General features: G+C 36.6%; 2 long non-coding RNA genes across 2 annotated transcripts; both read right to left on the reverse strand.

Moving 5' to 3' along the window:
* Positions 1–721: 721 nt before the first annotated feature.
* On the reverse strand, positions 722–2,510 carry LOC135085040 (uncharacterized). Its single transcript, XR_010260001.1, has 2 exons — positions 2,295–2,510; positions 722–1,735 (listed from the first exon to the last, which is right to left on the reverse strand). It is a non-coding gene; the product is annotated as an uncharacterized LOC135085040 (long non-coding RNA).
* A 2,554-nt stretch (positions 2,511–5,064) lies between these two features.
* Positions 5,065–14,343, reverse strand: LOC135085039 (uncharacterized). Its single transcript, XR_010260000.1, has 3 exons — positions 14,269–14,343; positions 12,205–12,307; positions 5,065–5,229 (listed from the first exon to the last, which is right to left on the reverse strand). It is a non-coding gene; the product is annotated as an uncharacterized LOC135085039 (long non-coding RNA).
* Between the last annotated feature and the right edge of the window lie 6,239 nt (positions 14,344–20,582).

The following is a 20,582-nucleotide window of genomic DNA, read 5'->3' on the forward strand; positions in this document are numbered from 1 at the left end:
AAAAACCTACCGCCTTGATAGGCGGTAATGCCATCACACTATGATCGGCAACTCGTCTTCCAATCGTGGTGATTAAGATAAAACCCCCCTTGATGGAAACAAAAGCAAAACACAGCCAGTAGTCACCGTCAGCCCCACTATCCCGTACTACACGGTCACGATAATAGTAAGGCAGGCGATGCCAAGAATCCCCGGGGAGCCAAGAATCCCCAGGGTACCAAGTACCAACCCTGACGACTTTTGGCCTTGGCAACTCATGACATGCGCACACCGGAGACCGACGTGAAACTCGCTGAACTGGAGAAAGAATTGAGCAGGTTTCGGAAGGATTGTGAACGACAGCGGCAGAAAAATATTGAAATACTAGCTGTAGTACCAGACCACGTGGCTTCTAGAATAGCAATACCCCACCTGAGGGTAGTAAGAGGCGACTAAGGCATTATACTAGATCTATAGATCTCAGATTATGGCCTATCATGCCATGAATATATTCATTGATTTTTGGATATCACAAGCATACTATGCTAGGATACTTACTATGTATCCTTACAAAAGTTTATAATGATGCAATAAAAAGTTAGTCTTCTTTCATAGTCTCACTAGAACTTTTTTTAGTACCAACCACACGATTTGTGTACCAAAAATTTTTTTGGTACACACCACACATTGTTACAAAGTCTGATATTATATATAAGACAAAAAAACTTTAGACAATAACAGATTTATTAACAAAAAAATATAAATAAAGGAAACTTTTGAAGTTATCGTCTATATTTTTTTGTTTTATAACAAAGATAGAAATATTGGGACCAAATCACATAATTCATCATTATAACAATAGTGTTTTCTAAAACTTTCAGCGCCATTTTGTGGCACTGAGGCAGGAATCTATCTTAGCCACCTGATGTCAGTCATGACGAAAAAAGAAAGGAAAATGGAAGAAAAAAAAGAAAATAAATACACTGCCATCAGGTCGAGGAAAAACCTGCATGGATTTGTTCCAAGGCAATTTTTGTTCTAGGTGAAAACTCACGAAGGACTTACCAGTCATGAGCAAGGCTGAACTAAGTGCCCCATTTCTTTTGCAAGAAAGCTTAACCTAATTTATTGATAAACATTCATAATTAAACATAGTACAATATAAACAACACAAAAATAACTACATTAAAAAAAGTATTTTTATACGTTAACATACATGTAACAATAATAGTTGAAAAATATATAAAAAATAAAAGCAGTCAAGTTTGTGATGTTCATATTAAAATTACTACATTCAGCATAAATTATTCTTGTAAAAAAATATAACATCTACTGTTTTGTATTGTAACTGTTACAAAAAACCCGTTGACTAAAATCGGGGGGTTATGTTATTGTAACGTATTTCTTATCTATTCGTCTCTCTCTATCACATTAAGATTCTAGAACGAGCGATAGTAAAACTTAATATAACTAGTGTCAGAAAAAAGTGGCCATGTAACTATATTATTACCTACTTAAATTATATTATAACTATTATTTTAATTAATATATTATTAATAGTTTATTTAAACTATCCTATGAAAACTTCATATCTGCATATCCCCATATGAACCTGGTGATTTTCCACTGTAGGTAGTAATGTCCGTATAACATTAAGTATGCCAAAATGAAGAAAATGGGGAAGAATATTGTACCTTGAATCTTCTCCAGAATTGGATAAGGCCATAGTCCATGGTTTGCGTTCACGTGGAATATCCTGGAATAAAAAAAAGTAGTAAAATAAAATGCAGACAACCAATCCCTACTTATCTTACTAATATTATAAATGTGAAAGTTTGGATGTCTGGATGTTTGTTACTGTTTCACGCAAAAACTACTGACCGGATTTTGATGAAACTTTACAGTATTAGGTATTGTTTATAACCCAGAATAACATAGGCTATAATTTTCGACGATCTGTGACAAACTGAATTTCACACGGGTGAAGCCGTGGGCAACAGCTAGTAAGTAATAATGGTTAATGTTAAAATTTACGCAAACAAGCATTCTGTGTTTATAAAATATGTGTTTTTTCCATGTTTTCTATGCTGTCGATAGCTCTAACGACATGGGTAGTTTGTGTCTGATAGCCCATTTTATCGAGAATGGCTTTAGGCTATATAATAACATCACCCTACATCCAATAGTGGCGGAGCATTAATAAAAACTGTTGCAAAATCGGGAAATGTTATTGAAACTATTTTCACGCGTACGAAGTAGCGGGCACAGTTATTTAACAACTACAGTTTACTAACAAATTAAATTAAAACACTTACTTCAACAAATAAGCTCCATATACCATGCTGAAGAACACTATATACTTCCTATGTGAGATGGGAATCTTCCTTGGCAAAAAGATTAACTCCCAAAATACTACAGGCAGTATGGCTATATGCATGATGTAGTTGCTTTCGTCAGGGAAGGCTCGGTCTATGTACTCGGGGTAGATCAGGTTTCGATCGTAGAGGAATATCGGCCAGAATATGTTGACTATGAACTGGAATAAAAAAAAATGTATTTATTTGTCTTCGAAACTTATTATTGAAGACATTTGTTCCAATGGCGGCATCCCGTTGAAAAAACGATTCATTCGAGTTTCCAACACACATTTGTGTATTGATTTTAGAATTTATATTGTATTTTATACGATTATTGGTTACTTTTAAATAGTTATTGCAACAATTTTAGTATTTGTATTGTATTTTAGAAGAACCCAAAAACCCATTATTAAATTAAAATACTTTATTTGATTACTTCCTAGGCATTTTGCAGACATTAGAATGATTTTAGAATTTATTTTGTATTACATCCAATTATTTCATATTTATTATTTAATTTAATTATTTTAGATTTTTATTGTATACATTTTAATATTTTAAAAATTTAAAAAACAGCTAATTATGTAATAAGTATTGCATTTGACTAGTTCCGAGGCATGCCGTCGATAAGTTGTTTTGAACCGGTCGACTTTCACTGATGGAAGGGGAAGTTACCTTATCGCTGGCATGCCGCTGCTGGACAGTCAGTTCGATTTGAGCGTTCGAAGCGAGAGGTACTATTAGGTTGACGTCATAATGTCGGAATTGTGTAAATCAGTGGTGCTGAAATACAAGTTAAACAACCTACAAGAGTGTTACATTTCACTTGTGTGTTCACACGACCAGTCAAGTTTTGCGGATCCTGTATTACTGGACCATGCAAAACTGAATTACCGTGGAGGAAAAGGGCCCTTATGCCCGTTTTCACCATCAATTCCTAAATTTTAATTGACTCCTTATGAAAAAAAAATCCTGTTATGTGATACCATTAGGGGTCACTTAAAAATTAGGGATTGAGGGTGAATACTCCTGTCTAGAGCACGATCTAATTTACTAGAAGTTAGTGGAGGATTTGGATTCTACACTCCCCTCCCTAGTTATGATGTACTTTAATTTAACTTAAACTATCATTATAAAGTTAGTGGTTAGGTTCGGAATCCTTGCAAGAACGCAAGTACCTATGTAATATTAATTTTGTTATTAATTTATTTTCTTAGTTACTTTTTTAAAAGTTTTAATTAATTAATTTTTATTTATTACTATTTTTTTATTTTATTTATTTATTTATTATATAATGATGAAACTTACCATTGATGAAGGGCATAAAAGAGCTCCAAACACGTATTGTCTATATTTCATATATTTTGTCAGTTTTCCATGGTCAGCATCATCCTTCAAACTCTTCAAGTCACAGTAAATACCAAAAGCTGCGTACAGGACTTGAAACACCTGAAAATACATGAGATATCATTAATCAAATCAAATCAAATAGTTTATTCAGTCCAGTACAGTTCTTGCAACTCACGAAGTCGAGTGAGCTTTACTTGTGTGTGTACGTGTACATGCACATAACGATGGTGTAAGGTTTGGCTAAACCAACGCGATCACACGCGATCAGCCGGCGTGCAGCTATAGCGTCCAGACTTAAATACATTGATCGCCATCGCTGCACGCCGGCTGATCGCGTGTGATCGCGTTGGTTTGGCCGAACCTTAAACCAACGCGATCACACGCGATCAGCCGGCGTGCAGCGATGGCGTCCAGACTTAAATACATTGATCGCCATCGCTGCACGCCGGCTGATCGCGTGTGATCGCGTTGGTTTGGCCTTAATCGACTATCATATCTTTTAAAAAACGAACAGTAGCGAGCAACAGACATGCAAAGCTCACTCGCAACTCACGAGAGTTGCAAGAACTGTGCATAGGCCCTTTCCAGAGCGCTTATACACGTCCTAAATATAGCTTGCCCTACCACTACTTCGGGACAACATTTATGGGCTGGGCTGGTTCAAGGCTTCCCTACTAGTCATGCCTAGGCGTGGGCCTCCCACTAGGTGGACCGACGATCTGGTGAAGGTAGCGGGAAGTACCTGGATGCGGGCAGCGCAGGACCGGTCTTTGTGGAAATCCTTGGGGAGGCTTTTGTCCAGCAGTGGACGTCCTATGACTGAAAATGTGATGATGATGATGATACCTGATGGTAAATCAGATGCAGCCTCCGATTTATCAATCTGCGGCCAGCATACAGCGCTTTTCTGCTAACTTATGAGGGCGTCAATCCACCTTGTGGGTGGACGTCCCACGCTGCCCATCCTGGTACGTAGCATCAAATCCAGAACTTTGCTGCCCCATCGGCCGTCAGTTCTGCGTACTATGTGCCCTGCTCATTGCCACTTCAGCTTGCTAATCCGTCGGGATATATCAGCGACTTAAGGATCTTTTTTATGTAAGACAAGGCAATCGCACCTGACGTTAACCGAGATGCAGTCTAGGATGGTATATCTGTCCTGTAAGTGCCTATTCACTCTCGCCTTGAAAAGGCCAGGAGGTGGTATTCAGTAAAAACAGCAGCAGGCAGCGAATTCCAGTCCCTAGCTGTTCGCATTATAAAAGAGTTATCGAAATGCTTAGTGCGAGCTGGTGGAATGTCTACAACGCAGGGATGGTCCGCTAACCTGCGTCTGGTTCCCCGGTGCTGGAAGGGGCTGGTGAATAAACTTACAACGTTCCAAATGGTGTAAAAGCAGTCTTCCAAAAATGCCAAGGTTCTGATCTCCGGGTCATCGGAGTGGCTCTTCAGCGCACTTTTGATGACTATAGTATTCCCAATGTGGAGGACCAGGGTGACTGCGTACCCAATGATCCTGTAGTGAGCCAGCTGAGCCATGTTTCTGTTGAAGAAAAGATTGGTTAAAATAATACACTCGACCGCTAACCAAGCTAAAAGAAGGCCAAGTCGCCGGATTGAATTTTAAATAGTCAAAGTCAAAGTCAAAATTTCTTTATTTGTATAGACTATTAAATAGTTCTTACAAATCGTCAAATATTTTGCTTTTAAGGAGCCTCTACATGTCTCATAATCTTTTTACCCTAGCAGCGCTTCGAGACCAACATTTGGCAAGTGCTGAGAAGAAGCGCCGCAACAAACTCAGTCACCACTGTCTGCCGGTTAATATAAATAAATAGAAAAAGCAGTAGTAGGTACATTTGATTCAGGAGAAGTTCACTGAATTTACCACGCATTCTTGTATGGTGTATCTTATAAGAATGGGTATACAAAATTGCGTGGTATATTAAACAAGGTAGTAACGTGCTAATATCTAGACTTACAGATTAAGATACTTAAATACTAGTAGAAATGACTCACATTAATTTTGAATAACTAATATTTTTTCTTTCTGCAGCTGGGCCCACTCTAAGATTCTAAAGTAGATTTATTTGATTTGGTGTGTAATTTATTGATAAAAAATTAGATTTTCCGGCAACTGGGCCCCAGTTGCCGGAAAAAAATATCTAAAAACTCAAACCGACGACTTGGCCCGTGGACCAAGTTAAAGAGGGCCAAGTCGTTGGAAGACTAAAAAAAAGGGTCGGACAGAAATTCTGCTATCTTCAAAAGTACCTGACCTAGCTTTATGAAACAAAACATACTGGAAAAACTAAGCATTGTTATTTATTTTAAAATTAAAAATATACCTTACATTAATTTAGTCTTTATTTCGTAAAGCAAGCTCAGAATCAGATACTTTTGAAGATATTGAAGATTTTCTAAACGATCCTTTTTCTTTGCTGCCCAGTGTATAATGTACCGGCAAGCGCTGTCAGAAGGTATACTGCATTAATTAATTGCATTTACGAGTGTGTTATTATCATAAATCGATTAATTTAAAGAACTCTTCTCAGCACTTGCCATATGTTTGTCTCGAAGCGCTGGTAGGGCCCAAAAGATAAGGAGACATGTAAAGTGCCCCATAAGGGCTACCTTTTCTTTTTTTATTATTTTCTATTGACGTTCATAAGTGCCACTTGTGGTCTAAACTGAATAAATATTTTTGATTTTGATTTAGATTTTTTGATTTTGAACAATAGATCGATTAAAAGATTCCGATGACACAGTTAACTGTTGCCTAGTTGAGTAAAAACAGTCTCAGTGAACAAAATACTCGTAGTATCTACAGTTATGTCCCTGATCTCTGTACATTACAAAAAACGAATTCAAATGATGTTTCATAGACAGAAAAACCATCGAATCTCTCGAATACCTATTGGAAAAATCATATTCAAGATTAATATATCTAATTTGTAGATAAAGTACGTCATAAGATTGTTAATGAATATATTTATTTATTTATACAGTTTTACCCAAAACGTCCATCAGCGACAGATGTATCAATACACAATTTACATAAATAAGTGTTTAAATACTATAATATTTAAATATACATAATTATATCCTGTAAATAGTAATAAATTAAATTACACTGTATTCATTAGGTACCTACATCTTCATCTAAACCTATGTTTCTATTCTAATATTATAAAGCTGAAGAGTTTGTTTAAACAAAATAAAAATTTGTATAAACTTATTTTACTCAAAAATAAAAGTGTGTCCGTGAGGCAAAGAGGCAAGGATGCTGGCTGCATTTCCTCGCTGAATGGCAATACTAAGCCTTTGTGCAAGGAAAGAGTCAGCATTTAGATTTTCCGAACTTTTAATTAATTTAGGGGAAATGGTCCTAAACAGTAATTTAGCATTCGGTCCCCAAGGTCCGAAGGTCTCGACACCAAAAGGCGCAAATATCATTAGAAAGTGACTATTTTACTCATATATTGTTTGGTTGAACGCGCTAATCTCAGGAACTACTGGTCCAATTTGAAAAAATCTTTTTGTTTTAGATAGTCCATTTATTATCGAGGAAGGCTATAGGTTGCCATACCATCAGGCTACGACTATTGACAACAGAGCGTCAATGAAAAATGTTGCGAAAACGGGAAAAAAAATTGGGCTATACAACAGAAATAAAATGTTAAGGCCCGATTCGACCAAACTTTTATCCGAGAATAACTCCTGGTATAACTGGCACATTGACAGTTTCAGTATGGGAATTAACTAGTTATATCAAAACTGACGATTTATTCTGGGATTAAGAGCCATTTCACAAAAATATTCCGCGCGAATTTAGGTAAAAGCTGTCAACGCAACGTCAAAAGAGTAAAAAGAACGCTGAAATGGACAAAAAAATCTTGAGCCGTGACCGTATTAAGACTTGATTTAAGTTATTAATTTTAAGGTAGAATTAGGTATTCAAACTTGATAAATTAATTTAAATTTTTAATAGAGTTTAATAAGTCTTTTATATTTCGATTCATAATGAAACACGAATAGGTATAATATGTAAAATATATATTAAGTACAAAATAAAGACAGTCACATAGTGAAAAAAAAATCTGCCCCTTTACAGCTCCATCATCGGGCCCTGGATACGAAATATTCGTCAAGGCGAATCACACAAGCCCAAACTCCATAGGGTTCTATTGTTTTGTTACGGAGGTGGCCATTGCATCTCCTCCAGATCCATTATCAGACAGAGCTAAGAAATAAATAAATAAATATTATTATAAGTAAACAAATAACTAAAATAATTCATCTTACTATCTTACTTCTTACTAATATTATAAATACGAAAGTTTGTGTGGATGTCTGGATGTTTGTTACACTTTCACGCAAAAACTACTGAACAGATTTTGATGAAACTTTACAGTACAGTACAGCAGTACTAGGCAGTCTGTGTTCAACTATCACTCGGGTCGGAAGTTCCTATCGCAAGACCTTTGGTTCACTCAGTTCCGATACGACTCTAGTGCTGTGTGTAATTATTTTCGTGAATACACTGAATTTATTAATTTCTACGAGTGGATTTCATTTTGCCTGAGACCTACGCCATGAACCCTGAACCAGAAGACCCTGTCGCCAGCGACAGCGACGCTCATCCATCCCTGGCGTCGACCAGAATAATAATGTTAGGCTATAATTTATGACGATCTGTGACAAACTAAATTTCAAGCGGGTGAAGCCGCGGGCAATACTACATATTTCATACTAGCTTTTTGCCCGCGACTTCTTCTGCGATGAAGTGGAAAATGGTTCTAATAGAATTAAAATATTCTAAGAAAATTAATTTTGTTAAAATAAATGATTATATTTTTTGATATAACATCTACAAATTATTATGTTTAAATATTTGAATACTTACAAAATTATGAGATCTTTCTAAAACACACTACAACACTACACCTGCCGCAGATTTCTTTGTAAACAATGTTTTTTTGTTTTTCCTTCAGGTGCTAAAATCACCAGGCTATTGTGTGCGCATACTCTGGAGTATTCCACATACAACTGGTCGTCGGAGAAGCATAGATTTCCATTAAGTCTACTCCCGCTACCATATGGAACTCCGCTAAAACTCGTGAGGGCGCCAACACTTGCTTTTTATCGAAAATTAGTATGAGCAGCTGCGCACGCGGTTGCCCGTTGCAGGCTCTATGCAACAACACTATTTTAAACCGTGGTCCCTAAGCATGAGATGGGAAACTGCACTCTCTTGAATTCTCTTGAATTTGATGGTGTTAGGGGAATCCTAGGAATGAATACAGACTTTCCAATGGGATCTCCTCATCAATATTGCGAAATTGCGAGTTGCAATGCAATGTTACGTTTTCACTTGTTATTTTATTGTAATCTGACCTTGATTTTTCAAACACGTGTCAAAAAAAAAATTAAATCAAAAGTACTAAGGAATATTTCATTGATATCAACTTAGAAACAAGCACAGATCACAGAAACTAAAGGGAAATGTGACAAGGGACAAATTGGAACATATTGCTTGTGAAAGCAATGATGACAGTAGCGACGTCATTATATAAACAGTTTATATTGCTTGCATAGTACTAAAGAATATTCGAACGTTGAATACTGATACCGCAGTGGATAATGAGCACATAATTTGATTTCTTTGTGTGTGTGAATTTCTAATACGACACTGAGTTTCGAACTCAGCGCATTACTTAGCATCTCTCTATATTTCTATGGAACCAAGTTATAATATAAGTTATATAACATTCCACACCTTTTTAACATAGTCAGGTAATAATTTTAATAAAATACGAAGCACGTCATCTATCAATAGGATATATGTATATTTTAGAAGTTAATAAATTATGCATAAAATATAAACACTAGAAGTTTAGTTAAATCGTAGAATTTCTGAAAAACAAGTACTAAAATCGTACTGAAAAAAAAAGTATTAATATGTTATCTAATTTATTTATTAAACGTCGAATTTTATCAAAGATTTTGTACTATAATATAGTTTTTGAAAATATTTTATAGCCTACATAGAAAAAAAATTAGGATTCTAAATAGTGAAAGATTTTTTTTTCGGAGCTATTGCCTCCAAACAAACAAACAAACAATCAAATCTTTCCTCTTTTATTACTATAGATTTAACAACAAAGCTTCCCTCTCGAAACAAAACGCTTCTTTTTTTTCTTCACGAAACAAAACTCAAAGCGGATAAATAAATAAACAAATCTTTGAACAATTTCACAGCGCCATCTAGTCCAAAAGTAGGCAACCAATATGCTTGTGTTAAGGGTGCTAGCATAATGGATATACTTTTTTATAATTTATTTATTAAATTAAATACATGGTACCTACATATTATACATAGTTACACCCAGATCCGTCAAAGAAATTAAAATTCATCATTTCAATTTCTGCTCGGCCGGCCGACTCGAAACAGCCTCTCGGCATAGTATCAAATGTATTTGGTCGCCGTACAAATCACCGCTTTACGACACGAACGCACGTAAACGTCACGGCGGGAAAAATGACACAGGTCCTGCCTTGACGGGCGCTCGCGCCATACTAATCGATGTCGGCTTGCGCATTGTAATTTATACTGATATTCACATCAATATTTTGACAAAGTGGTTACTAATATTTAAACAATAACTGTAGAAATCAATTCTACAATGAATATTCTTTATTTTGGGATACTTTTATTGCTGTTATTGCTGTGTTTTTAAACCAAAAACCACGATCAAAATGTGACGTTAATCTTCAAATTTGCCAAATTATTTTTAGATTTTACTCAATAATGGTAATGAAATTTAAGAATCTATTTCATTAATGGACTACAAGAATATATGTCCGATGATTACTATATATTTTTAAGCTTATTATATGAGCATAAATAATAGATACAGGACTTTGAAAATGAGTCTGCGGCAATTTTTCCGTAAAATGGTTGTGGGAGATGGGGCACTGTGAATTAAGCAAAATAATTTTAGCAAATCCGTTTCATTAATGGTCAACACCAAGGATTGACCTATCTTTCGCAGTTATTAAATAATCTCTGGGTGTTGCTTAAGATAGTAATTCATGCTTCCAAAATCTTAGAATTTCGCACGAAAATGTAAAATGGCTCTTAATATTTACTCTTGTTTGGTCGAATCCACCCTAAATCGAACCAGTAGTTCCTGAGATTAACGCGTTCAAGCAAACAAACTCTTCAGCTTTATAATATTTAATCTAAATGTAATAACTCAAAGGTGACTGACTGACTGACATAGTGATCTATCAACGCGCAGCCCAAACCACTGGACGGATCGGCATGTAGGTAGATGTTATGACATAGGCATCCACTAAGAAAGGATTTTACGAAACTCCACCCCTAAGGGGGTAAAACGGGATCCACGCGTACGAAGACGCGGGCGGCCGCTAGTAAGTAATAAAAATAATATAATCGTTCGTTCGTTTCAGCCAAATGACGTCCACAGCTGGACAAAGGCCTCCTCCAAGGTTTTCCACAATGCACGGTCCTGCGCTGCCCGCATCTAGGCTCTTCCCGCGACCTTTACCAGATCGTCGGTCCACCTAGTAGGAGGCCTGCCCACGCTACGTCTTCCAGCCCAAAAATAATATAATATTTTAAGTATAGAAGATGTAGGTACATACATTGATCATGTTTTCCATTGTGTGTGCATGTAAGCAAGTCCTTGAATTTCAAATTAACATGTGAAGTTTAATAACATTTTATTTAATAAATAAAATGTTATTAAATTACAATCGATGACGTGAGAGACTTCCGAAAATACATAATTATATAATAACTATCTTCTCAGATCTGAGGGTGAAGTTCGTTTGCTGATCATCACTTTCCATCAGGTAAATACAAACTTGGAGTGCAGCTGTGGTTTTGTTCCCCAGTCGACGAAGCACACGATGTCGTGCCCTGCGTGCCCAAACAACTGCACGCAGGAAGATTTAATGAAGGCTACTGACAACGCCATTCTTGTGGCGGAGTTTTGGGCCGACGCTGTGTAGGTTTGTTGTCGACACGACAAGAAGAAGAGGTGAATGCAGGCCATAAGGTAGGCAAGGTGTGTAGATAAAGCCCGCTCAATACTTTTTGTCATTATTATTGTTGAAGGTACCTTTATAAATAACTTGAAAAAACTGCCTAAGGCGGGAATCGAACCCACGACCTTTCGCTTGCCGGGCGACTGCTATTCCATCTGAGCTACTTAGACACTGAATGAACCAGTTGAAATTTGTATTTGTTCAAGCATTTGTTTCATCAATGTTGGGTAGTATTACCCACCCAGACCTTACTTGAAACACTACAGTATTAACGGTACTATTCCCACCTCTCGTGCCCACCGCTGCAACTCCTGTGTAGCCAGGATCTACAGCTCGACCGCCATAAAAACCCAACCAATGAAGGTCAAGTTTGTCCCGGGGGAAAGTTAAACTGTCATTGGACCCGCAACGAAATTACACTACAATATTGATCAAAACTTACAGTTGAATGCTGGAACTCCTGATCCGAAGGCAGGCCAAAGAATGAGCCTGGTTATTCTTGACAATGTGGCTAGCCTTCTGTGCACCTTCCCCCAAAGCAGAACCTGAATGAAACGTTTTATTTCATATGGTTTTATTTTAAAATATTTTAAAGTTTCATCATCATCATCTCAGCCATCGGACGTCCACTGCTGAACATAGGCCTCCCCCAATGCTTTCCATGTTGCCCGGTTGGTAGCGGCCTGCGTCCAGCGCCTTCCTGCTACCTTAACTATGTCGTCGAAATTTTATATAAATGTTTAGTAAGTACCTACCTAGTATAATTATAGTATACATATAAACGAGTAAAACTATTTTTTTATTATTATAAAACATTTATTTTTGTCATGTGATAAATCCCTAATTATGTAGATAATACTTTTTATAAATTAATGTGAATATGTAGTAAGTACCTACCCTTACTAGCAGCAAATTACAGATAAATTAATTTCAGAAATTCACTAAAACCGTTACGAAAATTTTCTAAAACTACCCTCTCTTTAAAAAAATCCTCTAACCGGGAGAAAATGATCAACGAACTAGTGTCCGACCGAAACTAGTTTTACGACCGAAACCGAAACCGAAAACGAATTTCGGCAACGATGTCTATTTCGGCCGAAACCGAAACCGAAACCGAAACTTCCTTACAAAAGGCTCATATTTTGAGGGAAAAATAAAGAAAACGTTATTATAATCAGTCAGTCTTTACTGTTTTCTCTTTAAATTGCATTAAAATTGAACTTATAAAGCGCCTTTTTACTCTAAAAGGTATCAAATTATGTATTAAAAAAGAAAAAGAAGGATTTATAGCTAGATTTTTTTTTATTACTCGCAATATTCGTCCCATGGTCGGGTATTTTACCTTTATAATTTCTTAAAACAAAATTGGTAGTACGTAAGTTAGTATCTACTGTACTTGCCACTTGGATACCTTGGTGATAAATACTAAAATGAACTTTGAAACTCTGAATCCATAATATTATCACCATGAAAATGCACTATATTATTATAGTCATTACTAACTACCTAACTGATGTTTGTTTACTTAGAGCATCGCACGCGAACCAAAAAAAAATTACAGGTTAGATTAAACTTGATTATACTGTTATCAGTCATATTGAATATTTTTTTTTATGTTTACTACCCGCTCTTATGTTATAACGACATAAAACGAGATAAAACTTACCAAATTCAAAATAAATCACTCGAAAACTCGCCACCACAACAAAACTAACAGCAAACAAACAAGCGAGCGAATCACGACATTGGCTCTGATCGGATTCATTCACTCATTCAGCGCGCCGAACATGATCGATAACAGCGCGGAAACTCCCGAATGCACATTCGGTTTCGGTCGTAGTTTCGGCAAGTTTGCCGCCGAAAACGAAACTAAACCGAAACTCGTGTTTTTACCGAAACTCAACCGAAAACGAAACCGAAACCGAACATTCGGTCGGACACTACAACGAACAAAACATAACATTCAGGAATTAGAAAAAAATTGTGCTAGACTTTGATTATCGATTTTTTCTTACAGATCCAAGAATAGTTAATGAATCTGATTACATAAATCTTCATTTATCGATTGTTCATAGGATGTTTTAGGTTTATAGTCTGTATTTAGAAAGAAAGAAAGTATTTATTTGATGAGAGTATTAAAAGCAAACTATGCTTATTAATATTACAATAAGCTTTCAAAACATATAAAAATAAGATTTAAATAAAATGTAGCTCAGTATATTGCAAGAAAAAATCAAATTATCATAACTTAATCAATTTTTTCAACTTTTCATTCATCATTCCTAAAGAAAAGCTGTAAAAATATTGAATTTCGCTGGAGTTCTAAAACAAAACGGCATTTCTGTACGAAAAAATCGGACGGGACTACCCTATTTTTTTCTTTAAAAAATTGTGTAAGTACACTCATTTACGCACAATGCAGTAGACATAAAAATGTTGACTTTTCCTCAAATTAATTAAACAGAATTGCATAATAATCCTAAATGCATAATGAAAATGGACTTACCCCTTTTTTCTTCGTAACTGGATACTATTTAAGTACCATGGCGTGCAACTGCAGCTGGAGTTCAAAAACGACTGGCTTGTGTGGTCGGTTCTGGCCATTTTGTTAAAGAGATGCCCTGCAGTTTTGGGAATTTTTTGGGCCGAAATTTTTGGCCGAAACATTTAAATTTTATTTTATTAAAATCACTTAAAATTATACGACAGAACAGCATTTAGACAGAACAGCTATTGCCTCTAAGGTAAAATAACACACGCGACATTTAATATCTAACATTTTAATTTATTAGAATTTCAGCTAATACAAAACATGCATAATTCTGAATTCACTCGCTTCGTTTTGAAACGTAGTTAGGTACTTCGCTCCGTGAAGCGATTTTAAACTGTCACCAACGTTAGTTACTTGTCTAAGGCCTCCTGAAATATTGATCGATTATCTGGTCTGTTCTTATAGCCTAAAAGTTATTATTGTGAAATTCCATCAAAATTCGTCCAGTAATTTTTGTGTGAAACATTAAAAATATCCATACATCTTCACAAACTGTTTGTCACATATTAGGCATTTTATTCATGTTTTTAAGTAAGAGTTACCTATGTCTATACTTACCAAAATTAAGCCCAGGTTACAGACCACCGATTTTAAGTTGGCCGATAGTTGGGCCCTCAGTTCATAGAACGGTTGGGCCCGTTCAGTGTAATGTGCGCACTTTAATACATCTCCATACTGTTTAACAGCCCGACTAAGTACTTACTACGATACTACTAACTATCGACCAACGAAAAGTCGGTGGTCTACGCCTAGGCTTAGCTTTGCCGATTTGGTATCGGCCGATTCTTTATACAAATTAGAATCGGGCCCAACTATCGGCCGACTAAAATTCTGTAGTCGGCGGGAAGTCAATTCTAAAATCCTTTGTATGTTTTTATTTTACCTCGTTGCCAAAATATAGTTTACCAATATGGCCGATGCACGTTTTAAAAAAGCAGATCGCCGAAATCGGCCGAAATTGAAAGTTGCCTTGACATACCGACACAAGATCAGCTGGTAATCGTCCGCATAATATTTTTTGAATCTACGACGTGTTTTAAAAAAATACTTGTAAGAATGATAATAATATTATTTAAGACCTAAATAATTTTATAATAGGCTAGTTTCTGTCCTGACTTTGCTCGGTTTTTCGGCTACGGGAACCAAATAAACCGCTTTCGGCTGCAGTTACATTCCTATGTTTTTAATAATCTCAAACTACCTCTTTAATATAGTAGGCCTTATACAGAAGCTCAAACTAGCACAGCGTGCTATGGAGAAGGCTATGTTCGGTGTTTCTTTACGAGATCGAATCAGAAATGAGGAGATCTGTAAACGAACTAAAGTCGCTGACATAGCCCGACGGATTATCAAGCTGAAGTGGCAATGGGCAGTCCACATAGTACGCAGAACTGACGGCCGATGGGGCAGCAAGGTTCTGGAGTGGAGGCCGCTTACCGGAAAACGCAGCGTGTGACGTCCACCTACAAGGTGGACCGACGACATCATAAAGGTAGCAGGAAAGCGCTGGACGCAAGCCGCTTCCAACCGGGCAGCATGGAAAGCATTGGGGAAGCCTATGTTCAGCAGTGGACGTCCTATGGCTGAGATGATGATGATGACCTCTTTAACGAAATGTAAATCAGTTTAGCGATTATGAGCTTGTTAATACAACAACCCAGTTTTGCGGGGTCCAGTAATGCAGGATCAGGATATTAAAAGTGCGAAAGTTTGTTTGGATGTTAACATGTTTGTTACTATTTCACACCAAAAACTTCTGAATGGATTTTGATGAAATTTTACTTACAGTATTAGATATTGTTTATAACCAAGAATAACATAATGGGTTAATAAGCTATAATTTATGACGATCTGTGGCAAACTAAATTTAACGCAGGTGAAGCCCAGGGCAAAAGCTTATGAAATACTTTCTGCTGTTAGATAATACTTAAAAAGACGATAGCTTTGGTTTTTTAAACAAAACCTTTAGAATAAGGTTAAATTTAACAACGCCGTGTACATGTCGCGAAAATAAAGATACCCGTATTTTAAAGTTAACACTGGCCAAAAGCCGGAAGTTTTCATGCAAAATGAAATGGTAATTGACTTTAAAATTAATGTATAACATGAGACTAAAACTCAAAATAGATAGTAGGTAACAGAAAAATAATTTCTAGTGGTCTTGATATCTTACACTAATACATCTAAAGAAATAATTGGGCATGGCTGAAAACCAGTGTTGCAAGGATCTCTCCTTACAACGTAGACTGAGCCAGGTCCAATTGCCTTCGGTGTACTTCATATAGTTGTAAGTCTAACTACCTGTACCTGTCTAATGGTTCGAAGGCAATAAATACATTTTTTATTTTTTATTTTATTTTTATTTTATCTTTTGTTACTTTGTTCTAAATCTGTTTGCATCTTTATAACAGTAACTAAGGCCCGGTTTTTTGATTCGTAGTTAAAATAACTAATGGTCAAATTTGATAGATGTCAAATGACAAGTGTTTAAATATCAGAAAAAAATGTTTTTCGAACAATGGTTAGCTTGACTTTTAGTAAATTTTTTAACTATTAGTTTACATTTTGTTAATATTTAACCATTAGTAGCAAAATTTAACAATTAGTTATTTTAACTATGAAACAAATAAATTATTCTGGATGCAGGCCGCCACCAACCGGCCATTGTGGAAATCATTGGGAGAGGCCTATGTCCAGCAGTGGACGTCCGTCATGGCTGAAATGATGATGATGATGATGATGATGATGATGAAATGATTTTTTTGTGTGCAGTTATCTTCGAATCGTTAGCCCAAAAATCCATTCTGTGTAGGCAGGGCAATCCCTATATTATTGCAGTTTTTTTGTAAAAATGTCTATTTATTTATAAGAATGACATTAAAAACGCCATATTAAAATTAAATGGCTTACCCCTTTCTTCAGCCTGAAAAAGGCAGTGTTTCGATAAAAACGATTAATAAAATTAAGTACAGACCTCAGAGGTCTTTCAGAGCTATATCTTACCAATTTGGGCGTAAGACTTGTGGTAAGACACAGCAGTTATCTCATGGACGAGAATTCGTCAAAGAGTTATATAACTAGGTTATTAAATTATTTTTGATAATGGCTAAAAGAATAAGACAAAAATGTTTCCGGAAACATAAAACAGATTCATAATACATTAACAATAGCTTACCTACTGTAACGCAAAATAAAACATTAATATAAGCTGTTTGTTTTCCAAATAAAGAAAATACAATAAAAATAAATTATAACTCTAATATTGTTCTCACAGTGAAAATCAAATCAAAAATATTTTATTCAATTTTGACCACTGGTGGCACTTATGAACGTCAATACAAATACAATTAACTTTTAAAAAAAATAAAACCGACTTCAAATGCGTGAACACAAAAAAAACTAAAAATTAAAAATATTGCGTATAAAAAAGTTCATCCCCAATTTTCCACCCTTGGGGGTGAAATATTTTCTTCAAATTCGCATGAAACCACCCTTTTGATAATACCTATTCAACAAAAAAATAATCAGTCAAATTGATTTATAATCGGCGGAGATATTGCGTATAAAAAAGTTCATCCCCAATTTTCCACCCTTGGGGGTTGTTTTTTCTATTATTAAATTTAAATGGGACCACCCTTGAGGTATTACCTATACGCCGAAAAAAGATTTGTTCAAATCGGTTCATAATTGGCGGAGTTATCGCGTAACAAACATAGAAAAAAAAAAAAAAACATACGGGTCGAATGAGGATCAGTACCTCTAGTAGGAAAAACTTTCGAGTTCGTTTCGTTGCGTATTCAAAGTGTCATCGAAAAATTTTGTATGAAAAATTAAACAGCGCCCCCTATATTATAGCCGCCCTAGGGGGCGCTGTTTAATTTTTTGACACTTTGAATACGCAACGAAACGAACTCGAAAGTTTTTCCTACTAGAGGTACAGTACTGTTGTAGAAAATTCAATAAAACTAGTATCTACGTTAATCTTTAAGACATAAGAAAGATATATCTTTTTGAATTAATCAAATCGGACCATTACTTACGAAGATATTAAGTAATAAACATAGGCCGTTTTTGCCGCTAAAAGTCAACGTACGCAGGGCCGCGTGACGTCACTATATCCGAATCGAGCGCAGCCGGCGTACTATTGGGATGGAAAATATTTTTTTCCAGCTAAACTATCAGTTTTAGAAAAAAACTTTTAATAACATTTATTCATCAAAATAAAGTAACCTATCGACCAGTAATTTTTAAAAATAAAAATTGTGAAAAATAAGTATCGCTATGTCCATAAACCACATTTTCATAGGATTCGATGCAATGCGGAGACGCGGTTGGGGTGAGTGTAACTTAATGATTGTTTGTATTGAACATAATAATACATAATATGATGCTAATAATACCCAGTTTCTGGCCTGGGGGGGAGAGGGGGGGGGGGATTAGTCATACCCAGCTTATAGCCTGGGGGGAGGGGCAAGCCTTAAACAGCTTCTGGCCTTGGTGGGAGGGGGGGAGAGGCAAGTCATACCCAGTTTCTGGCCTGGGGGGGGGGGGGGGGGTAAGTCATACCCAGCTTATGCTTATGAGCTGGGGGGAGGGGCTAGCCTTACCCAGCTTCTGGCCTGGGGGGAGGGGGGGGGGGGGTCAAGTCATACCCAGTTTCTGGCATTTTTGGCATGGGGGGGGGGGGAGGTGTATGAGGGGCAAGCCATACCCAGTTTCGGGCCTGGGGGGGGGGGGGGGGTAAATCATACCCAACTTCTGGCCGAGGGGGAAGTCATACCCAGCTTATGACCTGGGGAGAGGAGGGGGGCGGGGGAGTCATACCCAGCTTCTAGGCTAAGATTAAATAGATTTCCAGGAGGGAGCAGCTGTCCTTTCCTGCAGCAGCTGACCGCCCATGGGAACGGCGAATAGATAGGTAGGTACGTAGGTTTAACTCAGAAAAACTAAATAACAGGCAGGTATTGCGTGTACATCGAAATGATCTTCATAGCAATGTCATGTATGTAGCCTAGGCAGAGTGTATCTGCCTCAGCTATACCTTATTGTTAGAAGTAAATAAACTAATACTTATACATTTTTATATTTTACTTGGAAGAAGACAACACTTTATGAACACTTTATTTGAATAAATCGCCAAATATACCACCGCGGAGACCCCAATCGCGTCTCTGCGTTCCATTGAATCGTATGAGCGTATGGATTTTTTGCGTTATTTTTCACAATTTCTATTTTTTAAAATTACCTATCGATAGCTTACTTTATTCTGATGAATAAATGTCATTACAAGTTTTTCTCTAAAACTGATACTTTGGCTAGAAAAAAATATTTTCTATCCACGCAGTACGCCGGCAGCGTTCGGATCGGATATAATGACGTCATCGTCCCCGCGCCGGGCGGTCAGTGAACTTTTTTAGTAATTTGGCCATAACTTCGTCAATTTTTGTCGTAGAACAAAAATTTTTGGACTGTGTATTAAGGATTTCTTAGCCCTATAAATCTGCATTCACAGCTAAAAATCGAAATGATCCTCAATTTTTTGAAGTCGGTTGATAAATGGGCCTAAGTGCATGAAATTTATATCAAAAAGCACCAATCACCCATCTCTGTGATATCTGTGGTTGCAAAAATTATCGAAAAACTGATAAACACTAGACTAGTGAAGTTCTTTTCTAAATTCAATATCCTTTCTGCTTCACAATACGGTTTCCGTAAAAACTTATCTACTGAAGACGCAGTAATAGCGCTGACTTCCACTATAGTTAATAGCGTTGATTCTGGGAATAAGTGTTTGGCTGTCTTCCTAGACTTAAAGAAAGCGTTCGATACGGTCTCAATACCTATTCTGATACGCAGTCTTAATAAAGTAGGTATTCGAGGTACACCGCTTAAACTGCTTGAAAATTATCTCAGTAATCGGAGGTCTCGAGTCGGGGTGGGGTCGGAAATGAGCTCCGAACACACTGTAAACTATGGAGTGCCCCAAGGCAGTGTGCTGGGTCCAACGTTGTTTTTAGTATATATCAACGAATTATGTGATATGAAAATAAGCAGTGGCCATATCTTCTCCTACGCTGACGATACTGCAATAGTTTTTGCAGCCAAGGGTTGGGAGCGACTAAAAATACTGGCAGAACAAGGACTAACTCAAATTGCGGGTTGGCTAAATAGTCACCTACTCACACTGAATGTTCAGAAAAGCAACTACATTTGTTTCACTAAATATGAAAACAGTCAACCGTCTTCGGACTTTAACTTAATTATTCACC

This window comes from Ostrinia nubilalis, chromosome 27 (assembly GCF_963855985.1).
Source record: "Ostrinia nubilalis chromosome 27, ilOstNubi1.1, whole genome shotgun sequence".
Lineage (NCBI taxonomy): Eukaryota > Metazoa > Arthropoda > Insecta > Lepidoptera > Crambidae > Ostrinia > Ostrinia nubilalis.